Source organism: Neofelis nebulosa, chromosome 2 (assembly GCF_028018385.1).
Source record: "Neofelis nebulosa isolate mNeoNeb1 chromosome 2, mNeoNeb1.pri, whole genome shotgun sequence".
Lineage (NCBI taxonomy): Eukaryota > Metazoa > Chordata > Mammalia > Carnivora > Felidae > Neofelis > Neofelis nebulosa.
In genome coordinates, this window is record NC_080783.1 from 71,380,696 (window position 1) to 71,394,685 (window position 13,990).

Sequence of the window (13,990 nt, forward strand, 5' to 3'; positions counted from 1 at the left end):
TCCCTGAATATAAAAGAAGGTCCTAATAATCTTGGAATGTCCTTCAGTACATACTAAGTATTAGATTTTGAATTTTTTTTTAATTCAGAGTTCAAAATTAATGAAATTATTCTTTTCGGAGACCAGTAAGCTTAAAGTTCTTTATAAATTATATAGCGGTTCCTAGATTCCCAAAATATATTAGCTTAGGAAATTAAAGCAAAATACCACATTTTGCCAAACAAAAGGTGAAATTTTATAAGTAATACACTTCAAAGAAGAGTAACTGACAGAGCTGATAAGTAACTTAGGTGGTTCATTTTCTTTGCATGTTGCCTGAGGGTAGTGTTATAGGACTTGATACTCCCATTAAACTTTGCAAAGTAACTTATACATAGGAGATATTTAGTACATGCTTGTTGAAAAAAAAATAATGGAAATAAAGAATCCAAGTTAAAAAAAAAAAGGAATCCAAACTTTATTATGGCAAATAGAAGAATGTATCTTGTTAATCCATATGGATCACATATCCTACGATTATGAGTCTCAGAACTAAACCTTAAATACCAAAATCCAGTCTAGGGCCATGCCTCTCAGGACAAGATATCTCTTTCCTAGATAAATTTATGCCCAAGTCCCTAGAAAGAGTGAGTTGGCTGACTGAAAGGAGGATTTAAATGTCTATAGCAAATTCTGTAATACCTAAATTTACCTGGGCTGCACAGAGCTACCAGGCTGAGGAATCAGCAAACATGCTGATGTTACTTCCTCACTATCTACTTCTGTGTATTTACGGCTTTTTCCAAAGAACTCAAAGCTCTTCATAAATACTAACCAATAATTGCCCATTCTTTCATCACTATGTTTTGATAGGTAAAAATATTCTATTATCCAGACACTAAGTAACCAGTATAAAAAACTTAGCAAGTTAGAGATAGGCCCAGAATGAGTGTGTAAGTGATTCAAACTTCAGCCTATTCTCTTCCTACTATATATTTTTTCCCCACCTGCATGGAAAACCAAAGGACTCGTATTTTCTTTTGGAACCAAGTCAGAAGGTTCTGCCAGGTAATATTCATCTTTTATCTCTGGCTTAAAAACATACTTTAGCATACCTGCATATAAAATATTATAATAAACGAATAATGCTGAAAATGTAGTCACTGGATGGGAAAAATCAACAACTCTTTCAAGTTAAAGTTTTGAACTATTTCTTAAACCACTTAATAAAGTACTTTATAAACTCAAGCAAATTCTGTAATAAATTAAAAACTGATATTCTGGAAATACAGCAGGGGAAAAGAAGAACAATGGCCCTTGTTCTCTTACTGCTTTTTCCACATACTTAAAGCAATTGTAGTATTCTAGTCTCATTATCTATACTTCTGATTTCACTTTAGACTATGACCTCTTCAAGAGCAGAGACTATTTTCTTCTGGTATCTCTAGAGTAGAGCAGAGTGGCACATTTTGAGATGCTAAGTATTAGTTGAATAAATAGACTTTAAGTTGTTAATTAAGTTGTTAATTATCAGAGAAATAGACTTCAGAAATAACTTAAGAAGTTACCTGAAAGAATGGAGAAAGGCTTTGCTTACACTTTATAAGGGAAACAGGAAAAATAGGAGACAGGTCACTAGGTGAATAAGAGAAAAGGAAATTAAGTTTGAGAAAATGGGTGCAAAAGATAGGCAATGTCTGAAGATCTTTTCTTTCTCTTTTTTGGGGGGGGGGCGGGGGGAGAAAAAGGGAAGCTTTTACCATCAGAAAAAAAGGTACCATTTCAAGAAAAGAAAATACATACTCAGAAAATAGTATAAAGATTTTACCACAAGGCTACAAGATGGAGAGTCCACAAGAAGATACTGATTCAAATTCAGAAATAACCAGTAGAATTCAGTTTATTTGTTATATTTGGAAACAGGAAGGTTTCTTTCCTTTTTATTAAATGCTTTTTGTTCACTGAACAGATCTGAATAAACTTATAACCTGAAAAGTCCTTTTAAAAGGTCAGATAATTGTTGCACTGTCACAGTATTTTTTAAAAAACAACACAATTACAAACCAAGTACATTCCAGCCCGATCAAAGATCCCACAAAACAGAAAAATCACTAACAACCACATTGAAAATGTACAACAGCAATGTCTTGTCAACACGTCTGTACAGAGCACAGACATGACAGCTAAAACAGACAGAAGAGAAGATGCTTTTGACAGCCAGTGTGTGTGAATGATTCTTTGAGTCAGATGGCAGCAACAAGTTACCAACTAGGAGATCTGCATGACAACTAACCATCCATCTGTATCAAACACCATCTGGCCAAGATGACTCTGGCTTCTGTGTATTTGACACTCCTTCCAATTCCAAAGACTAGCAAAACAAGTGGTCTACCAGTATCTGAAGAGGTAAACAGGTACTTAGGTATTTGTGCCATAATGCACTCTGTATTCTTTCTTAGTGTTCAAAAGCAAAGCTGAAAACAATGCTGATCAAGTATGGTATACATTTTAAATTTATTAAAAATGGTTGTCCATACATGCCTTCCTTGATTATCATAAACAAAGCAAAAAGATGATCTTTAGAACTGTCCCTTTATCCAGGGAAATTTCAATCTACCTTTAAAGCTAAGGCAGCATATTCTCTATAATTTTGGATATACAGCTGCTCAAGTTTTCATGTGTTTTATAAATATTAAAAGAGTTCTATAAATTGTTTTTTTCCCTATTGCTGACACTGAAAATTCTCATTTTTTAAATATTTTTCAAAGCACTTATTTCCTAGATGAGGGAAAAAAGTTCAAGTACCCTTATGTCATTGATGATACTGGCTAAAGGTCAAACATTATCTCTTTTCATCCTTAAAAACTAATCTCGGGGCGCCTGGGTGGCGCAGTCGGTTAAGCGTCCGACTTCAGCCAGGTCACGATCTCGCGGTCCGTGAGTTCGAGCCCCGCGTCAGGCTCTGGGCTGATGGCTCGGAGCCTGGAGCCTGTTTCCGATTCTGTGTCTCCCTCTCTCTCTGCCCCTCCCCCGTTCATGCTCTGTCTCTCTCTGTCCCAAAATAAATAAAAAAAATGTTGAAAAAAAAAAAATTAAAAAAAAAAAAACTAATCTCAATATTCTGAAAAATACCACTGTTTTCCTCCAGGTATAAGAAGAATAGGAATTTAATAAATTGAATGGATTAAAACAAAAAAGAATCTCAATGTAAAAATCTTTCAGACTGTTCCAAGATTAACAAAGAGAACAAAAGCTTTGTAGAATGCTACCACAAATGTTCTCAATACGGAAGCTCCACAGTTCTTGAAGGAAGACAATTAAATAATAACTGTCTCAATACACAGCACTTTGATCACAAACTGTTTTATCTTGAAACTCTGGGTAAACTAAACATCAACTTCAAGTTAAAAAAAAAAAAAAAAGATTGTATAGGATTAGCAACTCAGAGATCCTGATTTATACAGCCTATTCTTCAACCATTCTCTGCTATATTTTCTTATTATAACTAGGTTATAAACCCTGCCCTCCCCCATCCTCCTGGCATCAAGTCTTACCTAGACCTGCCATCTGACAGACCAAATTATCAATGTGAATATCTACTACTCAGTGCTGCCACCAATTTCTCAGCATGCCAAATGGTAAACCATGACAAGCTATTTTTATTTTGCAATCTTGTGTTTTGGTTCTGATTACTTATTAGCCTTTTTGAGGTTTGGTTTCTCTCTTCCTGAAATGAAAATGGTATTTACTTGAAGGACTGAAGGAAATGACATGTATAAATTATGTGGTACATACTAAGCTCTTTCAAATGTTAGTTCCTTTCTTTTAATAATGAGCAAGGTATCTACATAATACCTGTTACCATAGCATGTAGCTCTATTACCCCTGAACATGGACAATTTGTCACCAGACTTACCACACAACTTCCCCATGCTCTAAGCCAGTTTCTCAGTCTTTCTTCTAGTTCATTGTAACCCAGGATTCAGAAGTTTCTTTTTGAGAAAACAGTATGGTACTTCCATTGAATCAAAAACATTCTGTCAAGCAAAAAAACTAAGAGCCCTGGTTGTTCAAAGTTTACAAAGAGAAAAAATAGTCAAAAATGATTACGGAACCATTAATGGCTGTTAAAAATTACAAAAGTGGCACATTTGTTGAGAAAATGCACAAAACAAAATGTCTACTATCACTACCACCACAAAACCCCACATGTACAAGGTAAAGAGTAAGTCTTTCCCTTTACTATGCCTTTCATTCCTCCTCAGAGGTAACTACTGATGCTTTGGTCTATATCCTTTGGGAACTTCCGTGCACATGTATATGTATTCTACTTCTTAAAAACTGTGAACTGTTCCGCAATCAAAATTTTCAACAATACACGATCATCATATGATCATTTCACCGAATACTTACTATGCACCAAAATCAGAGACCTTTATTTCATTTTAGCTGTTAAACTGACTAATCTTCTGAGGCAGTTATTTCCTACATTTTACAGGTGAGAAAACTGAAGCACAAAGAGTTACAAAAAAACCTGGCCAAAGTTTCTTAGTAGGCAGTGGAGCTGGGATTTTAATCCAGGTTTTGCCTGACCACCAAAGCCCAAGACCCTAAATAACCACCATGGCAGATCACGTGAGTATATTTAGCAAGGTATATTCTAGTATATTGTGCTAGTATATTCTAGCAAGGTCTTCTTTTTGCTATATAGGCTCCCCTTAAGCAATATCATCCCAAGTGGCAGGTTATACTCCAGACTCTCAAATATCTCCTTCTAGCCCAGACTTCTCTGGGATTTCTAGATCTACGTCGCCAAGTGCTGCTGGGAAAGCATTTTAAATTTTACATATTCAAAATTGACGATCTTTTCCCTCCAACATCTCCTTCTCCCTCCTACCACCCCAGCCCCTGGGAAAATCAGGTCCTTTGCATTCCTTCTTTCAGTACAGGGCACCACTATCCATCTGGAAAGCTATAACCATCCTTGACATCTACTTGTTCTATAGCCAATCCATTACCAAGTGTCAATTTTCATACTGAAGATCTCTCACATTTGTCCATTTTTTTTGAAAAAAAAAAATTTTTTTTTAACGTTTATTTTTGAGACAGAGAGAGATAGAGCATGAACAGGGGAGGGGCAGAGAGAGAGGGAGACACAGAATCGGAAGCAGGCTCCAGGCTCTGAGCCATCAGCCCAGAGCCCGACGCGGGGCTCGAACTCACGGACTCACAGACCGTGAGATCGTGACCTGAGCTGAAGTCGGACGCTTAACCGACTGAGCCACCCAGGTGCCCCTGTCCACTTTTTTATCTTCAATGTAGCCATCACATCCTTAATAGACTACTGCAATAGCCTTACTGCTCTCCCTAAGTGTAGCAGCCAATCCACTGTCTAAACTGCAGCCATTATGTATTTTGCAAAATGCAAATATAATCATAACACCCACTGGGTTCTCTCACCCTTCCCTCATAAATGTCTTAAATGGTTTCCTACTGTTTTCAAAATAAAGAATCAAAAATCCTCAACATGGCCTCTAAAGAGCCTACATAGTTTTGTCCCTGATTCTTATTGCACTTTTCTCTTATACTTTCAATTCTTCAGGCCAATGAGTCATTGTAACACAGTTTGTTTACTTGGAAAGTACCTCAAACCTGTCCTTTCAAAAATCACTTCATAAATATTATCTTCTCTGATCTCCTAGATTAGGTCAACTCCCTAACAGATGTTCTAACAACAGTTTACTTTTCTTCCTAATACTTACCAGAGTTTGAAATTTCACATTTATTTAAAAATAATTTTTTAAATGTTTAGTTATTTTTGAGAGAGAGAGAGAGAGAGAGAGAGAGAGAGAACGGGGAGGGCAGAGAGAGAGAGAGGGAGACACAGAATGTGATGCAGGCTCCAGGCTCTGAGCTGTTGGCACAGACCCCGAGGCAGGGCTCGAACCCACAAACCGCAATATCATGACCTGACTGAAGTCGGCTGCTTAGCCAACTGAGCCACCCAGGCACCACGAAAATTCACATTTATGAGATTATTTGACTAGTCTATTCTTTACTAGATGTGCCACCATTCCACGAAGCAGACAGCGTGTATGCTTATCATGGTGGACCCAGTACTTAGAACAGTTCCTGACACAATATACTGAGTAGGTGCTCACAATATCTTTGAATGGGTATCATAATTTAAACATTCCTAATTATTGACATAACTTCTTGAACTTCTACCTTAGCATGCCTGTCTAAAAGTTTTGACAGAACGTATTTCTGGAAATAAAAACCTGGAACAAAGGATACAAATATTTTAAATTTTGATAGGTAGAAAATGAGTCTATGGCAACGTACTGACAATGTACAATAGAGGAAATAAAACTTCAGTCAGAAACAGCAGAAGCACCTTTATTCTAATACCAGTAGCTTCTGTAGAAAGAAAGAAGAGTAAATTGCTCCATTTCCACTCACACTTTACACAGAGATTTTGGGGAACAAAGAAAGGAAAAAAAGAAGGGTGGCAAACAATGAGGCCATTCACATCTTAAGTGAAAATAAAGGATTTTTAAATAAAGTACTACCTATAATAAAGGCACATTATGCTTTAGTAAACATAGTCTACCAGCTTTTACAGGTAACATAAGCCTGACACTTTACATTTCAGATGGGTCAAGACTAGCTCTAGAATAAAGCAATCTGACAACACAGTCCTTAATGGTTTAACATTGTTGTTGGAAAAATGTTTGGCTTTATAATTTATGACAAAAAGTGCACAAATTTAGTCTTATTTGAGGCCTTCATCATAGACTGACTGGTTAGTTAGTGAGGATCTTTACTTAGCAAACAGGATGGTTTTAAGTATTCTGTATCCTTCACCTTTCTTAGCAGTACAAAGAAAGGAAATTTCGTTTGTAAGCACCTGAACTATCTTATAATTAAGGAGATTTTTACCTTCCCACATAAGACATTGTTGATTTTTCACTTTTAACCAAGAACCGGCAAGAAAAGACAAATACATTTTTTTCCACATTTCTCTTTCAACAAAAGAGATTTATATTTTCTTTTTACATAATGCAAAGATCTTGGGGAAAGCAGGAGACCCGCTCTAGGAAGTTTTCTGAAACTTAATCATTTATGAATACTGTAATCTGATTTTTAAATGGCAATCAGTTTTAAAATTTTCAGATTTTTAAATTACTTATTACTGATACTTCTCTTGGAAAGATGGTCAAATAAGCAATAGAGGGTACTTAAGTCTTTATTAAATATATTTGGTTTCTTCCACAGAACAGTGGCAGAAATGGATCAGAAGCAACTTGGTATAAGTAATACAGTCGATTAAATATTTAAGTCCACATTATAGACTCTTGTGATATTTGAAACCTTAGCCTAGTTAGTCAAAATGTGTGGCAAAGACTGCTAGTTATTCCCTCATATACCTTCTCAGTTTTTCTTTTAGTAATATAGACTTTTACCTGTGCACATCCAGCTAGAGAATACATTTACTAGCCATATGACCATATGACTAAGTTCTGGCTAACAGGATGTGAACAGAAGTGACCTGTACAAATTTTGGACCACATTATTAAAAGAAAGCTGTCTGCTTTTCACTGCTTCTTTCTGTTCTCACTGGCAGGGAAATGTTGACAAGTAGAATGGCCGCTGTGATTCCAGAGGGGGAAACCGTATTTGAAGGATGGTAGAGCTGCCCCACTATCCCTGGCTACTCTGGACTGTTGCACGAGAGGATAAACTTTTATCTTATTTAAACACAGTACTTCCTGGTCTCTTGAATTAGTTACCCTGTACAGTAACTGATTCAAGGACCAAGCCAACTCTACCACTGTTCTATTTAATAGTTTCTTCTCTTATTCTGTAAGCATATTAAACGTTGCCCATGTTAGGGGCTACTATGATTAAAACATCACTCTACTTTGGAAAAAATCAGAAGACCTCTTAGCATGGGTACCTATGAATGCTTATACAAGGCAACAAACAGAAGAAGCAATATCAGATTGTGAACCCTTTAAGTGTATGATCTGTTTTATTTATCTTGTAATCCCTAGCATTTATTATGTACCTGGCACATCATAAATTGTAGAATGAATGAAAGAAATACGAACAGTAAGCCTTATACTCCCCAGCTTCTTTTCATAAGAGATGTATTAAACACAAACTAAGGATTTATCCAAGAAAATAGGAAGCCAAATTAGATTATTCATAGTAATGGGAAGAACACTTTGAGTACCTGGAATGGGCTGTGATTTGCTAGGTTAGTAAAATAAATGTGGCCTCTGGATTTAGATAAACCTAGTTTCAGTACACATTCTGCCACTTTGCATAAAAAAATTAACTTATTTCTGAGTCTCAATTTCTTCATTTGAAAATGGGCTAACAACGCTTACTTTGCAGAGCTAGGAGGATTTACATACAAAGTTATTTGATACTTGTAAAATTTATGGTCAAATCACAGTTCTACCACCTTTATTACTCATTAGATGTGTGGTTGTGGGCAAGCTACTTCACCTCTCTGCACTTTCTTTTCCTCATCTGAAAAAATGAAAATAATACTTCCTCACCAGATTTGTATAATGATTAAATTAGATGACTGTATAAAGCACTCTGGTAAACATAGCTTTGATAAATCTTAGTGATGATGATGGTGAAGATAAAGACATTTTTGAAAAATTTTAACCTTTTTCAGATCAGCACCATTCCATTTAAAAAAATATGATTCACATGTTCGGGAAGAATATATATCACATTACTAACAATGCTTACCCTTGGAGAGTAAGGGAAAAGACGATCACTTTACGTTCTGTATATCCTGAATTACTTGCATTTTTTTCAATAAGCATGTGCTGCTTTTGTAATTTCAGCCAGTAATATTTTAAAAATCACTTACTTGCCCTTATTTGTCTTTGTTTCCTTCATTAATTTGTAATAGTTGGATATCTTTGCTTTGACCGAATGCTCTTAAATGGATGTAGCACACTGACTTCTTAAAGAGGAGTCTTTAAAATTTTATTATTTTTTAATGTAAGAGACAGAGAGGGAGAGAGAGCGCATGTGCATGAGCAGGGGAGAGGGAGAGAGAGAGAATCTTAAGCAGGGTCCACACTCAACATGGAGCCTGATGTGGGGTTTGATCCCACGACTTTGCGATCATGATCTGGGCCAAACTCAAGAGTCAGATGCTCAACCAGTGGAGCCACCTAGGCCCCGAGAAGAGCCCTAAAGTGTACTTCTTCACAGAAACACTATGAGAAAAACTGGCTTGGAGTATGGACAACTAAGTGGTGAAAGGCTGGTGAGTTTGTATAGATGAATAGCATAGCAATAAAACGTATCTAGTAAGAGAATCTAGGCCACACCAATTCTTTTTTTTTTGCAACAGATTTTTTAAAGTTGTGGTAAAATATATATGTACAATTTGCCATTTTAACTATTTTTCAGTGTACAGTTCTGTGACATTAAGTAACACTCACAATGTGGTGTAATCATCACCACAAACTATTTCCAGAACGTTTTCATCTTCCTCAACTGAAACTCTATCTTTTAAACACTAATTCCCCATTCCCTTCCCTCAGCTTCTAGGAATCACCCCACTACTTTCTATCTCTATAATCTGACTAGGTAACTCATGTAAGTAGAATCATACATAAACATGTCCTTTTGTGACTAGCTTATTTCACTTAGCATATCTTCAAGGTTAATTCATGTTATACTATGTGTCAGAATTTCCTTCTTTTTAAAGGCTGTATAAATTCCATTATATGTATATATTGCATTTTGTTTATCCATTCATCCATCCATGGACATCTGGGTTGCTTCCACCTTCTGACTTACAAAGATTGCTATGAACACGGATGTTAGGATGTACAAATATCTCTTTTGAGTCCCTGCTTTCAATTCTTTGGGGTACATAGCCAGAAGTGGAACTACTAGGTCATATGGTAATCCTATGTTTATTTTTTTGAGGAAATACTATACATTTCCCACAGTGGTTACACCATTTTACATTCCCATCAGCAATGTATAAGAATTCTAACTTCTCCACATCTTTGAAGGAAGTTGGGTATGAAGTTGTATCTCATTGTGGTTTTGATTTGCATTTCCCTAACTGCTAATGATGTTGAGGATCACTTCATGTGCTTACAGGTCATTTTATAATTTCTTTGGAGAATGTCTATTCATATCCTTGCTTATTTTTTATTCAGATTATTTTGTTGTTGTTGTTCAGTTGTAGTTCTTTATATATTCTAGATATCAACTCCTTATCAGATATACAATTTGCAAATACTTTATTTTTTTAATGTGTATTCTTTTTTTTTTTTTTTTTTTTTTTGAGAGAGCGAGCAAGCAAGTGCTAGTGGGGGAGCCGCAGAGAGCGAGGGAGACACAGAATCTGAAGCAGGCTCCAGGCTCTGTGCTGTCAGCACAGAGCCTGATGCAGGGCCTGAACCCATGAACTGTGGGATCTTGACCAGAGCCAAAGTTGGATGCTTAACTGACTGAGCCATCCAAGCACGCCTGTTCTCTCACCTTCCTTGGGTTGCCTTTTCACTCTGTTGATAGTATCCTTTGATACACAAAAGTTTCAATTTTGATGAAGTTCAAGTTACCTAATTTCCTTTTGTTGCCTGATCTTTTGGGGTCATATCCAAGAAATCACTTCCAAATTCAATGTTATGAAGCTTTCCCCTTATGATTTCTTCTAAGAGTTTTATAGTATTAGCTCTTGCATTTAGGTCCTGGTTTGAGATCATTTTTGTATATGGTAAAAGGTAAATCCAATCCATGAGCATGGAATTTTCCACCATATGTTGATGTCTTATTTTTCCCAGTAATGTTTTGTAAAAGTCCGTCACCTACTTGGTTAAGTTTATTCCAAAGTATATTATTTACTTTGATGATATTGCAAATGAAGCTTTCTTAATTTTTTCACACTGTTTAATGTCAATGTATAGAAATGTTATTAATTTTTGTGTGATTTTGTATCCTACAATTTTGCTGAATTCATTAGTTCTAACAGTTTTGGTGAAATCTTTAGAGTTTTCTAGATATAAGATTAAGTTGTCTGCAAACAATTTTACTTCTTCCTTTCCAATTTGGATATTGTTTTTCTTGTCTAATAGCTCTGGGTAGTACTGGAAACAGTACTATGTTGAACAAAAGTGGCAAAAGTGGATATCCTTGTCTTATTCCTGATCTTAGAAGCCTTCAGTCTTTTGCTATGGATTATTATGTTAGTTGTGGGATTTTCATAAATGGCCTTTATTATGTTGAAATACTTCCTTCTATTATTCCTTCTATTGGTTTATTGAGTGTTTTTATCATAAAAGGATGTTGAATTTTGTCAACTGCTTCTTCTGCATCAATTGAAATGATCATGTGGTAACCCCCCTTCATTCTGTTAAAGTGATGTACTACGCTGATTTTGTATGCTGCACCTTTCTTGCATTGCAAGAATAAATCTCACTTGGTCAAGGTGTAAAATCATTTTAATATGCTGTTGAAGTTGGTTTCCTAGTATTTTGTTGAGGATTTTTATATCAATGTTCTTAAGAAAATTTGTCTGCAGTCTTCTTGCAGTGTCTGTGTATATAGCTTTGGTATGAGGGTAATGCTGGCCTCATAGAGTGCATTAGGAAATGTTCCATCCTGTTCAATTTTTGGAAGAATATGAGAAGGACTGGTGTTAATTCCTCTTTGAATGTTTGGTGGAATTCACTATGAAGCTACTGGGTACTAGGCATTCTTGGCAGCTTTTTAATTACTATTAATCACTACTATTTTCTTCTTTCTGCTAGCTTTTGATTTAGTTTGTGCTTTCTTGTCTAGTTTCCTATGGTGTAAAGTTAGGTTATTGATTTGAGATCTCTCTTCTAAGATAAGTATTTACAGTTAAAAACCTTCCTCTTGGCAGAGCTTTCACTGTGTCCCATAAATTTTGGTATGTTGTTTTCATTTTCATTGGTCTCAAGATATTTTCTAATTTCCCTTGTGATTTCTTCTTTGACCCACTAGCTGTTTTAGACTGTGCTATTTAATTTCTACATATTTTTAGTTTCCCAGTTTTCCTTCTGTCGTTGACTTCTAGTTTCATTCTATTGTGATTAGAAAAGATGCTTTGTATGATTCCAATCTTTTAGTATTTATTGAGTCTTTTTTAATGGCCCAACATACAGGCTATCCTGGATACTGTTCCATATGAACTTGAGAAAAAATACGAATTCTACTGTTGTTGAGTACGGTATTCTGTATATGTTCCAACTGGCCTACAATGCTGTTCAAGACCTCATTTTCCTTATTAATCTTCTAACCTGGTTGTTCTACCCATTACTGAGAGTGTTGAAAATAGAGTACTAGAGTCTCTGATGGTTGCTGTAGAGCTGTAATTTCTTCTTTTAATACTGTCAATGTTTGTATCATATGTTTTAGAGCTCTGATGATTAGTGCATAATTACTGTATCTTCTAGACAAACTAATAACTTTGCCATTATGAAATGCCCCTCTTTATCTTCTATAAAAATCTCTGATGTAAAGTCTGTTTTGTCTGATGTCAATACAGACACCCTTGTTCTATTTTGGTAACTACTTGCATAGACTCTTCTCTCCTTTCATTTTCAACTTATTATGTATGTGCTTAAATCTAAAGTGAGTCTTGTAGATAACACACAGTGTTATCTGTGTAGGATAACACAGTGGGATTCCATTTCTTAATCCATTCTGCTAACCCATTTTTAAAAAAATTCATTTAGGGGCGCCTGGGTGGCGCAGTCGGTTAAGCGTCCGACTTCAGCCAGGTCACGATCTCGCAGTCCGTGAGTTCGAGCCCCGCGTCAGGCTCTGGGCTGATGGCTCGGAGCCTGGAGCCTGTTTCCAATTCTGTGTCTCCCTCTCTCTCTGCCCCTCCCCCGTTCATGCTCTGTCTCTGTCCCAAAAATAAATAAAAAACATTAAAAAAAAAAAAATTAAAAAAAAAAATTCATTTATTATTTAATTTACATCCAAGTTAGTTAGCATATGGTGCAACAATGATATTAGGAGTAGATTCCTTAATGCCCCTTACCCATTTAGACCATCCCCCCTCCCACATCCCCTCCAGCAACCCTGTTTGTTCTCTATATTTAAGAATCTTTTATGTTTTGTCCCCCTCCCTGTTTTTCTATTATTTTTGCTTCCCTTCCCTTATGTTCATCTGTTTTGTATCTTAAATTCCTCATATGATAAGGTCATATATTTGTCTTTCTCTAATTTCACTTAGCATAATACCCTCCAGTTCCAACCAAGTAGTTGCAAATGGCAAGATTTCATTCTTTTTGACTGCTGCATAATACTCCATTGTGTGTGTGTGTGTGTGTGTGTGTGTGTGTACACATATACCGCATCTTCTTTATCCATTCATCCATCAATGGACATTTGGGCTCTTTCCATACTTTGGTTATTGTCGATAGCACTGCTATAAACATTGGGGTGCATGTGCCCCTTCGAAACAGCATACCTGTGTCCCTTGGATAAATACCTAGTAGTACAATTGCTGGGTCGTAGGGTAGTTCTATTTTTAATTTTTTGAGGAACCTCCATACTGTTCTCCAGAGGGGCTACACCAGTTTGCATTCCCACCAACAGTGCAAAAGAGATCTTCTTTCTCTGCATCCTTGCCAACATCTGTTGCTGCCTGAGTTGTCAATGTCAGCCATTCTGACAGGTGTGAGGTGGTACCTCCTTATAGTTTTGATTTGTATTTCCCTGATGATGAGTGATGTTGAGCATCTCTTCATGAGTCTGCTTGCCATCTGGATGTCTTCTTTGGAGAACTGTCTATTCATGTCTTTTTCCCATTTCTTCACTGGATTGTTTTTTTGGGGGGTGCTGAGTTTGATAAGTTCTTTATAGATTTTGGATACTAACCCTTTATCTATGTCATTTGCAAATATCTTGTCCCATTCTGTTGGTTGCCTTTTAGTTTTGCTGATTGTTTCCTTTGCGGTGCAGAAGCTTTTTACCCTGATGA

General features: G+C 36.2%; 1 protein-coding gene across 7 annotated transcripts in view; it reads right to left on the reverse strand.

Annotated features, from left to right (window-relative positions):
- The window catches only part of TANK (TRAF family member associated NFKB activator), a 94,837-nt gene that overhangs the window by 34,324 nt on the left and 46,523 nt on the right, over positions 1-13,990 (reverse strand). The window lies entirely within an intron of this gene.